At 44.8% G+C, this 13,294-nt stretch overlaps 1 protein-coding gene across 1 annotated transcript in view; it reads left to right on the top strand.

Annotated features, from left to right (window-relative positions):
• APOO (apolipoprotein O) overlaps nucleotides 1-13,294 on the top strand; it is a 184,009-nt gene that overhangs the window by 62,719 nt on the left and 107,996 nt on the right. The gene's annotated exons all lie outside the window — the stretch shown is intronic.

The raw sequence follows: 13,294 nt of genomic DNA, 5'->3' as shown, positions 1-13,294 counted from the left end.
GGGAGCTATGGGGGAAAAAAGAGGAACAATTGTAATAATCTGAACAATAAAGATTTATTAAATTAAAAAACAAACAGACAAACAAAAGAACATGATACTCCAGTCAAAGTTTCTGGTCAATAAAACCACTATTAGAAACCAGAGGGGGATAAAAAAAAAAAAAGCAATGCTGACAAGATGGGTCGAACTCCCCTGAAACTCTTTGGACTCATAGTTACATAGACACATTATACATCAACGCTTTGTGCTTTGACCAGGAGCCAATTCAAGCAGGAGCTTTAATTTAACCAAACAGCTCAGGTTACTTGTAGACCTGACATGAATTAGCTTTATAGCACAATAGCAAAGCACAAAGTCTATCTCAATAATCTCCAAAACACTACAACCATACAAACTGTAGTTTTGGACCACAATTTAAAAAAAAGAATAAATATGATAAAACAAAGTAATCAAAATGCAAATTTAAAACAAGGCACTTTTCTTTAGACTAAGTCTAATGAAAATTAATAAGAATGATCATATCCAATATCAATAAGGATCCGAACTGGGCCTCTTTGTTCATTGGTCCTGGAAATATAAATCTGTACAATCTTTGTCAGGTACATCTTGGTAATCTGGATCAAAATCCTTAAAAAGGTACATCCTCTTGGCCCAGAAATTACTTATTTGGCATTTCATCATGAGGAAATAATTAAGGATAGGGGCAGGCAAGAATGTTTATTGCAGCATAGTGGATGACAGCAAAATGTCCAGCAATATGGGGAGTGTTTCAGTAAGTCATAGCCATATCCAATGATTCAAAATAATTTTGTAGAGGTCTGTTTGTGGCAGGCTCTGTTATTTGCATGTCTACAAAATTTCCCCCTCTTCTATAGTAACAGAACCCAGATACTGTTCAGGGCAATGATGTTCACTGCTCCAGGCACAAACCATGACAGTCCTGTTCCCACTTGCCAAGCTTCCCTTGCAACCAGGAGCGGCCATGTGATCCAGTTTTTGTTTTTATTAAATATTTTTTTATTGATTTCAGAAAGGAAGGGAGAGGGAGAGCGAGAGAAATATCAATGATGAGAATCATTAATCAGCTGCTTCCTGCATGCCCCCTACTGGGGATAGAGCCCCCAACCCGGGCATGTGCCCATAACTGGAATTGAACCTGGGACCCTTCAGTCTGCAGGCTGATACTCTATCCACTGAGCAAAACCAGCTAGGGCGTGATCCAGTTTTTAAAAAATGTATATGTTTTTATTGATTTTTTTATAGAGAGGAAGGGGTCGAGGGAGAGAGAGAGAGAGACATCAATGTAAGAGAAACATCAGTTGCCTCCTACACCCAACCCAACTGGGTATGTGCCCTGACCAGGAATCGAGCCAGCGACCTTTAGGTGCATGGGATAACACTCAACCAACTGAGCCACATTGGCTGGGCTGTGAGCCAGTTGTTTTCAATGAAATGTAAGAAGTCTACTGGGGGTTTTGAGAAAGTTTTGCTTTCCTAGTAAAAGGGAAAGATGCTGTTCATGCCAGCAATCATCTACTGCAGACCTTATATTAAGTGAGAAAAATTATTTGTTAAGCAAGAGTTGTTTGGGTTTTCTGTTATTTGGGGCCCAAAGAGTCCCTAACTCTTTGGATACTGTAATGCGCCTCTCCAGAACCCCCTCAGGACTCCCAGACACTGGGAGTGCTATAGGCTGACAGTTTTCACCTGTCAGCTATATCCAGGAATTGCACTCATTGAAGTCAGCTGCCTTGCCCAATGTCACATCCCCTTCCTGGGAGGCAACCCATCCTATCTAATAAAGAGGGAATATGCTAATTGACCATCACTCCATCACAAAGATGGCTGCACCCACAGCTGAGGCCAAGTTCCCATAAGGAGCCTTAATGAGCAATCAGAGAGACCTGAGGCTACACCCTCCCCCGCCCCCAAGGGGCTTGACAGGGGACCTCAGGCCATGTCCTCCACCCAGCAGGGCTTGACGGGGGACCTCAAGGTGTGTTTCCTGTCCTGGTGCTGGGCTAGGGGACCTCAGGCTGCTCCCCCCACCCCAGTGCCAGGCCATTGGACCTCAGGCCATGCCCCCACCAGGTGGGGCTTGACAGGGGACTTCAGGCTGCACCCCCCACCCCAGCACCAGGCTGGGGGACCTCAGGCCGCACCCCCCCACTCGGCAGGGCTTGATGGGGACCTCAGGCCTCGACCCCTGCCCTGGTGCCAGGCCAGGGGACCTGAGGCCACACCCCCCGCCTGGCGGGGCTTGACGGGGGACCTCAAGGTATGCTTCCTGTCCTGGTGCTGGGCTAGGGGACCTCAGGCTGCTCCTCCCGCCCCAGCACCAGGCCAGGAGACCTCAGGCCGCACCCCCCACCAGGTGGGGCTTGACAGGGGACCTCAGGCCGCACCCCCTGCCCCAGCACCTCCCCAGCACTGGGCCAGGGGACCTGAGGCTGCGCCCCCCTGCCTGGCGGGGCTTGACAGGGGACCTCAAGGTGTACCCCCAGTGCTGGGTTGGGGGAACTCAGGCCACGCCCCCTGCCCAGTGGGGCTTGACAGGGGACCTGAGGCTGCACCCCCCTGCTGGTGGGGCTGTGCCCCCCTCCCAGTGCCGGGCCACGGGACCAGAGGCTGCACCCCCCCTGCCCAGCGGGACTTGACAGGGGACTTCAGGCAATGCCCCCCACCTGGCAGGGCTTGACAGGGGACTTCAAGGCATGCCCCCCGCCCCAGTCTGGGCTGGGGGACCTCAGGCCACAGCCCCCATCCTGGCCCCAGGCCAAGGGACCTGAGGCTATGTCCCCTGCCCAGTGCAGCTTGACAAGGGTGGGACTGGCCGGGTCTGGATCTAACCCAATGGGGCAGGGAGCAGCTGGGTCTGGGTCTCCCACGATTTTGAGGCACATGTGGGTGGGCAGGGACTTTACTCTGGGTCCCATGGTGCACCTCAGACTCTGACAGGAGGAAGGTTTTCATATACATTTTACTAATTTTCTTTCATCTCTGACACTTCTATTATAGAGAAAGGGCAAATAGCAATATTAAATTATTTCCTCTAATTAATCCCCTTTTAATGTGCATGAATTTCGTGCCCCGGGCCACTAGTCCTATATAATAAAAGGCTAATATGCAATGACAGAACAACTGGAACAACCGAACAACCAGTTGCTATGACGTGTGCTGACCACCAGGGGGCACACGTGGAACATGGCGTGAGCTGCGGTGGGATGGTGGAGCAGGTGAGCGGGGCGCCAGACCAAGGCGGGGCACTGGTTGCTGTCATTGGGGCGAGCCTCTGGTGGTTACTGAAAAGTCTTTGCTCCTGCATGCCATGGTCCCACCTGGTGCTTGCACCTGCTGCTGGTGCTGGCCTTGCTCACACCTGCTGCTGGCGCCGGAACCACCGCTTGCACCCACTGCCAGCACCTGGCACTGGTCCCGATTGCTCAGTGCCATCAGCAGGTGCAAGCAGAGGCTGCTGGCCCTGATCGCCCCTCAGGGCTTCTCCACCTCCCCCTGCTCCTGAGGGGCGATCGGGGCAGCACCCACTGCTTGCACCCACTGCTGGCGCCGGCCCGAATTGCTCCACACCTTCAGTGGGTGCAACTGGGGCCGGCGCTATGAACCCATGGGAATGGCAGCGGCGGGAGCAGATTGGACCGGGGGCCATAGCTGGAGGGGCTGGGCGGGGGCACAGAGGATGGGCCGAGACCCACTCCTGTGCCCACCGCAGCCTCGTGGCCCACAGTTCCTTTCAAGGTACATGAATTCGTGCACTGGGCCCCTAGTAGGACTATAAAGGCTCGGCCTTCTTTCTTCAATTTGGGACAACTCTGCAGGTCCTCCCAGCTCCACAGCTGGAGTCCTTGTAACCACTGCACCATTGCCTAACATCCCCTTGTGCTTAATCCTACTTTATTCCCTTTCTCGATGGTGTTGATCTTAAGAGCACTTCTTAATACATTTCCTGCACTCAAATCTCTTGTCTCAGAGTCTGTTTCCTGGGTAACCCTACCCACGGCATCACTGACATTTATTCATGTAAAAAGGTATTTAAAATATATTGCTAAATGACACAAGAACATGTTATAAAGCAGCATGCATGGTGTCTTCTTATTATACCGATTACACAGAGGTGGGCAAAAGTAGGTTGATAATAAAAAAAAACAATAATTAAGAAATAACACAAAATAAACTGTGTTTTGTGTACTCATAACTATAAACCTACTTTTGCCCTACCCTGTATATCTGCATAGTAAAAATGCAAAGGAAAACATGAATATTTTAACACCAGGATTTGTGTTTCCAACAATATGCTGGACTAGATGTTTAGAGAAACTCTAGTTCAGAACACATTAAATGTCAAAAAATAAGTTTTAATATTTGAATACAGAGTTGTAGTGGGAAAGTAAAGGAACTCCAAGGGTGGTGGTGGGGACACAGAAATTATAGGAAAGTACAAATCCACAAGAGCTAATGATCACATTTACTCTGGAGGTAGCTGCTGATTCCTGATGGCCTAGAAGGTAGAGCCAGGTTTTCATGAGCATTGCTGGGGAGATGGGAGACAAAACCTAGAGTGTGAGCAGGATGGAGACCCTTGCATTAAGGCAGGAGAGCCTAAGAGCAACAACCTTAAGAAGTTCAACTGGAAAAGCCCGCCCTGCAGATGGCACCTGGAGACGTCAACTCCATGGGAACAACCAGGTACAAGCAAATAACCAATATAAATATGGGAAAAATATTTGACTAGACACTTCATCAAAGAAGATATATGAATGGCAAATAAACACATGAAAAGATGTTCACCATCACTGAGCCTTAAGGGAATGAACAGGGTTGGGGCAAAAGTAGGTTTATAGTTCTGAGTGTGTGAATCAGAGTTTATTCTTGTATTATTTCTTATTATTTTTAAAATATATTTTTATTGATTTCAGAGAGGAAGGGAGAGGGAGAGATAAAAATACCAGTGATGAGAGAGAATCATTGATCAGCTGCCTCCTGTACACCCCCTACTGGGGGTTGAGCCCACAACCCGAGCATGTGTCCTGACTGGGAATAAAACTGTGACCTCCTCGTTCATAGGTCAATGCTCAACCATTGAGCCATGCTGGTTGGGCTATTTATTAATTATTGTATTATTTTCTATATGATCAACTGTAACCTACTTTTGCCCCACCCTGTATTAAACCACAGTGAGATGCCATTTCACACCTATCAGAATGGCTAAACTTAAAAAGACTGGGCAGCTGTTCTCTGAGCACGCCCACACCCATGCCCACGCCCACGCCCCCCTTTTTCTCAGGCATGCACTTTGCTTCTTCTATCTTAAGCTTTAAGGGTCCCAATGAGATTTGCACCCAGGGGGGCAATTGTGCAGCAGCAGCTCATCCCGGGTTTACCCCCGATCCTGTCTCTAGGAGCCCTTCCTTTGCCTCACTATCCCAAGCTTTAATAAACGTACTCTCACTTTCATCTGAACTTGTGTGTGTCTTGAAATTTCCCCTGCATGAGTCAATAACTTGAAGGTGGCCTGAAAGGTCCTGGACCTCATCTGGGCAAGGCCAGACCTTGGCGCGGAAGCAGTCTGGTAACATTTTTGCACCTTAAGATAACATACCTTTGAAATGTCAGTAATTTCCTTTTCCAGACTACTCAGGGCAAAAAAAAAAAAAAAAAGATAAAGAAAAGACTGATGATATCAAGTCCAGGCAGTTCCACTATATTCCTAGTTTGCTGAGTGTTTATTATGAATGGGCATTTAATTTTGTTAAATGCTTTTTTGCATTAATTATATTATCGTGTGATTATTCTACGTTAGCCTGTTGATATGATTGATTGCACTGACTTTTTTTTTTTTTTAAATCTATTTTATTGATTTTTTTTTTTACAGAGAGGAAGGGAGAGGGATAGAGTTAGAAACATCGCTGAGAGAGAAACATCGATCAGCTGCCTCCTGCACACCCACTACTGGGGATGTGCCCGCAACCAAGGTACATGCCCTTGACCAGAATCGAACCTGGGACCCTTGAGTCCGCAGGCTGACGCTCTATCCACGGAGCCAAACCGGCCAGGGCAGCTTGCACTGACTTTTTGAAAAATCTTTATTGTTGAGAGTATTACAGATGTCCCCCTTTTTCCCCCGATTGTCCCCCTCCATGGGGTTCCCAACCCGCCCCAGGCTTCACCACCCTACTCTCTGTGTCCATAGGTAAGATCTTTGGTTAATATCTTCCTGCCCCCTCCCCCTCTTCCCTCTGAAATTCATCAGTCTGTTCCATGCCGCTGATTCTATTTTATTCATCAGTTTATTTTGTTCATTAGATTTCTTATTTGTTTATTTTGATTTTTAAATTCAATTGTTGATAGGTATGTATTTGTTGCCATCTTATCTATAATAATAAAAGTGTAATATGCTAATTAGACCTGATATCCTTCCAGACGAAGCCGGGGCTGTGAGGGAAGCCCGGGTCCTGGGTGCCAGAGGGAAGCCGGTGCCAGCAGCCGGGGGAAGGAAGGCTTACTCTTGCACGAATTTCGTGCATCTGGCCTCTAGTTGTTCATATTTTCTACTCCTCCTCCTCCTCCTCATCCTTTTCCTTCTCCTCCTTCTCCTTTTTCAAGAATACCCTTCAGCATTTCATATAATACTGGTTTGGTGGTGATGAACTCCTTTAGTTTTTTTATTGTCTGTGAAGCTCTTTATCTGACCTTCAATTCTAAATGATAGCTTTGCTGGGTAGAGTAATCTTGGTTGTAGGTCCTTGTTAATCATTACTTTGAGTATTTCTTGCCACTCCCTTCTGGCCTGCAATGTTTCTGTTGAGAAATCAACTGACAGTCGTATGGGCACTCCCTTGTAGATAACTAACTGCTTTTCTCTTGCTATTTTTTAAAAATATATATTTTTATTGCTTTCAGAGAGAAAGGGAGAGGGAGAGAAATAGAAACATCAATGATGAGAGAGAATCATTGATTGGCTGCCTCCTGCACAGCCCCCACTGGGGATCGAGCCCAAAACCCAGGCATGTGCACCTGACCGGAATCTAACCCGGGACCCTTCAGTCCATAGGCCAGTGGTCAGCAAACTGCAGCTCGCAAGCCACATGCAGCTCTTTGGCCCCTTGAGTGTGGCTCTTCCACAAAATACCACGGCCTGCGCGAGTCTATTTTGAAGAAGTGGCATTAGAAGAAGTTTAAATTTAAAAAATTTGGCTCTCAAAAGAAATTTCAATCGTTGTACTGTTGATATTTGGCTCTGTTGACTAATGAGTTTGCCGACCACTGCCATAGGCCAATGCTCTATCCACTGAGCCAAACCGGGCAGGGCTCTCTTTCTATTTTTAAGATTCTACCTTTGTCTTTAACCTTTGGCATTTTAATTATGATGTGTCTTGGTGTGGGCCTCTTTGCGTTCCTCTTGTTTGGGACTCTCTGCGCTTCCTAGATTTGTAAGCCTGTTTCTTTCACCAAGTAGGGGAAGTTTCTGGCATTATTTCTTCAAATAGGTTTTCAATATATTTCTCTCTCTCTTTTCCTTCTGACATCTCCATAAAGTGAATGCTGGTACACTTGAAGTTGTCCCAGAGGCTCCTTACACTATCTTCATATTTTTGGATTCTTTTTTCTTTTTGCTCTTCTGATTGGGTGTTTTTTGCTTGCTCATATTCCATATCGTTAATTTGATTCTCAGAATCCTCTACTGTTGAATCCCTGTAAATTATTGTTTATTTTAGTGTATGCTTAATTTCTGACTAGTCCTTCTTCATGTGTTATAAATTCTCACTAAGATCTTTGAAAGTCTCACTAAGTCCCTTGAAGCTCTCATTAAGATCTTTGAGCAACCTTATAACCATTGTTTTGAAGTTTGTATCTAGTAGTTTGTTTGCTTCCATTTAATTTAGTTCTTTTTCGGGAGATTTCTTCTTTTCTTTCATTTGTGATATATTTCTTTGTCTCTGCATTTTGCCTGCTTCCTTGTGTTTGTTTTTGTGTATTAGGTAGATCTGCTATACATCCTGGAATTGGTAGAGTGGCCTTGTGTGGTAGGTGTTCTGTAGGGCCCAATAGTTCAGCCTCCCCAGTCACCTGAGCTGGGTGCTCTAGGTGCACATCTGTATGGACTGTCTGCAGTCTTGTAGTTGAGCCTTGATTGCTGTTGGTGTCTCTGGGAAGAGTTTACCTCCAGGCCAATTGGCTGTGAGGACCAGCTGTGACTACAGTGGGAGAGCTGCTGTGCAGGAGGCAAGGCCCAGCTGTGAAGCAAGGCAGGCTGGTGCTAATGCCGGGTCTTGGGCCTTTTATTGACAGGTTTGGGACATGCTGTCACCAGCTGCAGCTTATTTGAGAAATTTTAGCAAAGCCTGAGCCAGGACGGGCCATTCATATGGAAAAGCTGCTGCAAACAGGTTGGGTGGGGCTGTAAATTGGATGGGTGGGGTCTCAGGGAACCACCAGGGTGGAGCAAACAGAGTGGGCCATGCTGATATTGCTGCCAGTCAGCCATGGTACAGGAGAGGTCTTGGCATAGGAACAATGACCCCTGTGAGCACCTCTGTCTGGGAGAAAGCTGCCCCCAGATTCCTGCCCCAATGCTAGACAGTCCAGTTCCTCCTATGTGTTCACCCTGGCACTGGAGCTCAGAGGAAGCAGGACCTTGTAAGTTCGGTATGTGTGCTGGCCCTTTAAGTGGGACACCTGGGCCTCCAGCAGCCACTGTGCCACTGAGCCCCAATCCCTGCTGCTTTTTACAGCCCATAGTTATGGGGACACCTTTTCCCAGCTCTGGGACCCTGGATTGGGGGTCTGGTGCGGGGCGGGGACCCCTTGCTTCTCATGGCAGCTTCCATAGGGATGATCTCCTTCCAGGTTAAAAAAAGCAGCACACGTGCGTGTGGGACCAGCCAGTTCACACCTCCACACCTCCTACCAGTCTCAGTGTGCTTTCTTCTTTACCTCTCTCGTTGTAGGACTTCTGTTCAGCCAGCTTTCCAGTGGTTCTGGATGATGGTTGTTTTGTATTTTAGTTGTAATTTCGATGGGGTTGTGTGAGGCAGTGAGTACAGGCGTTTACCTACACTGCCCTCTTGGTTCTCACTGATTGTTTTGAATACTGAACCTTTACATCCTGGAATAAACCTCACTTGGTCATGATATAAACTTTGTATATATTGCTGAATATTTTTGCTAAATATTTTTGAGGATTTTGGTGTCTACGTTCATGAGTGACATTGTGTTGTAATTTTCTTTTTTGTAGTTCTTTTGTCTGGTTTCGGTATTATATTGTCCTCAAACTGAGTTGGAAAGTACTCCCTTCTATTCAATTTTCTGAAATAGTTTCTGTAGAATTATTGCTAAAACTCATAGAATTTTAAAGCTGGAAGACACCCTTGAAATCACTAAGTACTGACCAGAAACTTGATTTGACTTTAGAGATACGAGATATACCTTTTTATTCTCTCCAGGTAGCCAGATTCAATTTAGACTTCTATACCTTGGAGGATTAGCAGAAGAATTAAATGATTTTTCTTTTTTAAAATATATTTTTATTGATTTCAGAGAAGAAGGGAGAGAGAAACATCAATGATGAGAGAGAATCATTGATTGGTTGCCTCCTGCAAGCCCCCTACTGAGGATCAAGCCTGCAACCCAGGCATGTGCCCTTGACTGGAATCAAACCCGGGACCCTTCAGTCTGCAGGCGGACCCTCTATCCACTGAGCCAAACCAGCTAGGGCAAATGATTTTTCTTGATACGGTGTAAAAAGATGAAAGTACATTCAGAAGGAGCCGAAAAGTCATTTCCTAAAAAAGTTGACAATTACTCTCTTCATTGCACTATAAAACCAGAAAATAGCCCTGACCGGTTTGGCTCAGTGGATAGAGTGTCGGCCTGCGGACTGAAGGGTCCTGGGTTCAATTCCGGTCAAGGGCATGTACCTTGGTTGTGGGCATATCCCCAGTGGGGGGTGTGCAGGAGGCAGCTGATCGATGTTTCTCTCTCATCGATGTTTCTAACTATCCCTCTCCCTTCCTCTCTGTAAACAGGAAATAACAAATGAATTGTGACTTTGAGGCTAGGATTCCAGTACAAGTAGTTTATTTAGAAGGCAAACAAACAAAAAAACAAACACTTCAGTAGGAGAACAAGGAAGTTACTGGGGAAGTAAGACAAGGAATGCAAGCCTGGCCAGTGTAGCTCACTGGTTAAGCATCGACCTATGAACCAGGAGGTCACAGTTCAGTTCCCAGTCAGGGTGCATGCCCGGCAGGTTGCAGGCTCAATCCCCAGTGTGGGGCGTGCAGGAGGCAGCCAATCAATGATTCTCTCTCATCATTGATCTCTCTCTCTCTCTCTCTCTCTCTCTCTCTCTCTCTCTCTCTCTCTCCTTCATCTCTGAAATCAATAAAAATATATTTAAAAAAAAGACAAGGAATCCCTAACTGGTTTGGCTCAGTGGATAGAGCGTTGGCCTACGGACTGAAGGGTCCCAGGTTCAATTCCAGTCAAGGGCATGTACCTTGGTTGCGGGCACATCCCCAGTCAGGGGTGTGCAGGAGGCAGCTGATCGATGTTTCTAACTATCCCTCTCCCTTCCTCTCTGTAAAAAAAATCAATAAAATATATTTTAAAAAAAGACAAGGAAGGCAAGGCAACCAATAGAATGGGTTACAAGTCCATTACCACTTGGGGTGACTGAAACTTAATCGTGCTGGAGAAATTCTGAGAGCCAGTCTAATACACATACACACACTTCAGATATTCCACAAAAGACAGAAGGAGCTAGGACAGTGGTCGGCAAACTCATTAGTCAATGAGTTTGCCGACCACTGACCTAGACTCTCGATTCCAATAATTACAGGCTGTTGTTTTTCCTTGTGATTAAGCCCCTAGGATATTTGTACACCACCTCCTTTCAGGCACCAAGTCAGAGCCTCTCCTGAGGGGGCATGAATTCCCTGGCACTTCTGGCCTGCCCCATAAAAACCAGTGGCAGCCTGCTCCAGCCGCAGAATGCCCTAAACCAGTGGTCGGCAAACTCATTAGTCAACAGAGCCAAATATCAACAGTACAACGATTGAAATTTTTTTTTGAGAGCCACATTTTTTAAACTTAAACTTCTTCTAACGCCACTTCTTCAAAATAGACTTGCCCAGGCCGTGGTATTTTGTGGAAGAGCCACACTCAAGGGGCCAAAGAGCCGCATGTGGCTTGCGAGCCGCAGTTTGCCGACCACTGCCCTAAACAATGGTTAGTCAGCTTACCCAAAACAGAAACAAAAGCCATGGTTTTACCTGTTGGTTCCAATATTGATCCTTTTCCAGGTTTTGCATTTGTCTCTTCATCCATCATCCACTCTTCTCTTTGTGGCTCTTGGTCTCTCTCTGTACTGACAATTTGTGGTTCTTTGTCTCTTTGTACTACGATCACTTTTTCCCAGGTTTAAAAGGATGCAACATGGTTTAAGGGGTAGAGATGGCACAATGTTATTTCAGCTCACCTAATAAAATGTGGCAATCATTCACCAAAATAAAAAAGATGTTTACCGTTAGTCCATTTGCAGTGGTTCTCCCTAATAATGCCACTAAATATAAATACAGAATTTTATGAAGAAAAGAATAAGGTGTTCAGGGGCTGGTAAGTTGGAAGTTAGGGAATATGGGCAGCACATCTACTGCATCTGCCACAGCTTGGGAGGAGAATCACATTTGAGACACAGAAAGAAATTACCTTCCAGAAAAAGATTGGTATGATTTTTAGAAAGGAAATATAAATACCATGATTTAATTTATTCCAAAATTACTCAAACTATAGAAATCTATTCTTGGGGCTGACACTGTAAAAACTTTTTTAAAAATATATTTTTTATTGATTTCAGAGAAGGGAGAGGGAGAGACAGAAACATCAATGATGAGAGAGAATCATTGATTGGCTGCCTCCTGCACTCCCCCTATTGGGGATTGAGCCTGCAACCTGGGCATGTGTCCTTGACTGGAATAGAACCCAGGACCCTTCAGTCTGCAGGCCAACGCTCTATCCACTGAGCCAAACTGACTAGAACTAAAAATTTTTGTCAATGATGATATTCGTTTGATGTGCCTTCAGAAATAATTTGTGAAGGCAGAAAGGAACTGGCAATGCATGGTCTTTGCATAGAGCATTTTGACTCACTTTAAATTAATGCAAACCTGGATATCATCATCTGAACCTATTTTCTCTGGCATGTTAAAAGAATTGCATTAACTTATTGTGCTAAATGAGAAAGTACTCCGAATGAGAAAAAAGTAATGGATTGCATGCTGAGAATAACCTGTGGATTAATATTTAAAGTTTCTCAAGAGAAGTCATAATACAACTCCCTGGAACAGATAGTATAATGGTATTAGTCATAGATTTCTGGAAATGCTGATCCAACCACTTTTAGCACTGGAAGCTTTTTATTTATAGAAACCCATAATAATTATTGATCCAAAATAAGCTCAAGTTGTATTTGATTCTTTCTTAATATTCTGTGGTGGAATGGTATAATTTTTGAATTTATTGTTTTAGTCTGGTCCATAACCATCATGTCTTGATTATTTCACTTTTAGAAGTTCCTCGGAACTCTGCAAATGTTGGAGAATTTTGGAGACTATAATTTGACAGGTTAATTTTACTGCCAAAGATTGTCATAATTTAATATTACCAGGGAGAAATGAATATTCACTTTTCCAAAAATACAGGAGGAAATGACTTGCTTTTGGACAACTTTTTAAAAAAATGACACACATGAATATTTTAAACTTAATGTCATTTCTATGAATCATAGCTGAATATAATACTGTAAATTTATAGCGTAGGGCTGAAAATTTTTCAGGGGCCATCTTCATTCTCTCATATCTTCCTGGTCCACAAATCTGAGCATATATCCTTACTTCCAAGCAAGTAATTAACAGTAGAAGTGAAGTAAGTTATTGTTACTAGAACTTCATTAATTTTATAAACATTAGGGGTGAGTTAATTAAATGTTTGACCAAATATAGCAGGCTAATTTTTAAGTGGACAATTTTGTCTAGCCCATGAATAATGCTGTAAATATCCAAATGGCCCTTGGCAGAAAAAAGGTTTCCCACCCCTGTCCTAGAGAAAACGTAAAACACAACAACATGGCTTATCAGAATAATTTATGTTAGCTACTGTAACAAACAACCTCTACAATCGCTGGGGCTTAACACAAGGAAGTTTATTTCTTGCTCACATAACAGTCCATCAGGTTGGGTTGCTGCTCTGGCTGTCACTCTTTCATTCAGTGACATAG

This window comes from Plecotus auritus (assembly GCF_963455305.1).
Source record: "Plecotus auritus genome assembly, chromosome: X".
In the NCBI taxonomy this organism is placed as follows: Eukaryota; Metazoa; Chordata; class Mammalia; order Chiroptera; family Vespertilionidae; genus Plecotus; species Plecotus auritus.
Note: the sequence above shows the minus strand (reverse complement) of the source record. Positions and strands in the feature narration are given on the sequence as shown.